This window comes from Gavialis gangeticus, unplaced genomic scaffold (genome assembly GCF_001723915.1).
Source record: "Gavialis gangeticus isolate Ggan-Ray unplaced genomic scaffold, GavGan_comp1, whole genome shotgun sequence".
NCBI lineage: Eukaryota > Metazoa > Chordata > Crocodylia > Gavialidae > Gavialis > Gavialis gangeticus.
Window position 1 is genome coordinate 42329923 of NW_017729004.1, and position 2531 is coordinate 42332453.

A 2531-nucleotide genomic window follows, 5' to 3' on the forward strand; every position below is an offset into this window, starting at 1 on the left:
AGCTGTGTTTTTTAAAACCCACCGCTTCAATTTAGGGCCCCCATTGTGTCTACACGCACCCATCATCTAATACTTCATCTGAGAAGGGTTAATTTTTCATGCAATCGGCCATTTTAAAAGTGCTCTGCAGCCACGCACATGTGTCACAGCACAGCTGGAGCCTGATCATGTAAAAAGTGTGACTTGGATAAGCGCCTGTAGAGAAGGACTGGGACCATCCAAGGAAGGAATGGTGGTCAGCTGGATGTTCCATAGGTTTTACTATCCAGGGACTTCCCTGCCCTTTGATCTTTTGCAATTAGTGCCAGAGAAGTTATTCTGTTTATTATTCTGTTAACAGTACTGAACTCACTCCACAGGCTCAGAAACAGGTTCATTATCTCTGCTCCCCAGGACACAGACCAGATATTTGGGAAGAGATTTTAGTCAGATGTCAATATTCACCTAGAAAATTTGAATTGGGATTTGTGGCGCTTGGTTAAAAAAACCAACATGTTCTGTTTATGAGGTGACCCAAAATGGCAGTGGTTTCCACAGATCAGACAGAATTCAGAATGTATTGTAGTGGATCCAAGTGAGTAGTTACTATCTGTTACAGTTTTAGAAACAGACTACTTGCTTAAATAGTTGAATACCATTAACTCCAAAAGGCTCTTTATAGAGGTAGACAGTATACATTTTCAAATACTTACAGAAGTGCCTTTTTTTATCCAATCAATTATTTATTACAGTTTGTTAGGCAAATATTGTGAGCTAAATTACCTTCTAGTGAAAACTGGTAAAGCTCCATTGAAATCCCTTGATTTGTGCCATTTGATACCAGCAAAAAATGATTTGTCTTTCTTTGAAGGCATCTCTTATGTATATTTAAAATGTACTAAACAAATATGATACATTTATTACATCTCTACAAATCAATATGTTATCTATAATTTAAATAAAGCAAAGATAAAATAGTTGTCTTAAAGCATTAATACATTCAGAAAAACGTGCCCAAAACTTTTTTCCTGCTGCAATTTAAGTGAATGAGTTCATGTCCACAGAGCTTTATGAAGATGAGAAATATTATGTAAGTTTTAAATTATATCAGTATTATGAAAGTTGATTTTTATCTTAACTGCAGAGAGGCGATGTTTTCCTCATTATCCAGGAATTCATATGGTAGAGATGTGAAGAAATAATGTCCAGTTTTGCATCTATCAATCAGACAAAATTTTCTTTATCATTACTGGGAGATTTGCCCCATCTCTTCAGGTTCAGGCTAATAAAAGCAATCCCATGTTTAGACGATATGAAAGTTATGATGATATTAACCAAGAAAGAGCATGAATAGTTCAAACAAACTCTTACTATCCTGTCCTTACGTCCTCCTGCTAGGCCCTAGATCTTGCAGAGCGTAACTTAGATTCCTGCATTACCTATGCATAACAGTGTAAGTCAAGACTACATTTCAATGCCAACTTTGAATTCTCTTGCTTTTAAACTTCATGCCTCAACCTTAATATTATGTAAACCTGTCAGTTTATTTTTGGATATTAATATTATACCAATACCATGGTTCCTTTTTGATGGATCAAAAAATGCATTGATTGATAAGTAGTTTATCACTGGTTACAAGAATAATCTCTTATTTGCTTCAGCATAGCTATTAAATAGCTACCTAGAGATTGATGATGGTACTATAAAGTACTTCATCATTAACAGTTTTAAGATCCAGCCTCAGAGTATAAACATATTTCATTACTCTGATGTTTTTTATTAGAATATCTGGGGAAAAAATGTATATTAACTTGCTGTGGAAATTTCTGGCAAAACAGTGATTTCTTTGGCCTCCCAGTGCTTCATATAGCATCATGCTGTTATATCACCACCACTGCAGTAATGAGGGCTTTAGTCATGATCATATCAGTAGTAGGAGAGAAATAAAACAAAATGCTGCAAGGAGTGAAAGGAAAATAGCTGTACTATATAATGGGCCTGATTCTGTCACTGTTGAAGTTAATGATATTTTTGCCACTTAATTTCAGTGAAAAAAAGGATTCATTCCTTCATGTGCTCCAGTAACAGGAAATATTGAACCTGATACTGCACTCTTTATATGCTTGCTGTTCTTTTGAAATCAGAAAGAATATTTTCCCCCTATGTGAAGCAGGGTAAGATCCATTTCTAGTAAGTTATAACTGCTCTATAGTCTTGAGTCTCAGAGTACAGGCCGTGTCTACACTTAAACTGCCAAATCAGATTATGCCTATGTCCTCTGTTCATTTTGCATGCTTGCTAAAATAGCTTATTAAGATACTATACTTCCAAAGAATATGTTAACTTCCTGACTCTTTATAGTAATACCATACAGCTGGTTCAAATAAACATTCCAAGCCAGTGCATTTTTCATCTTGAAAAAAATGGCAATGCCAGAGAAGTTTTGTATTTATTCAGTACCTACTATCATTACATTTGACACCAGGTACAGAATTAATAGCTTTAAAAATGGTAATTACTCTCTAGGCTTTCGCATTGATTCCCTTCTACTG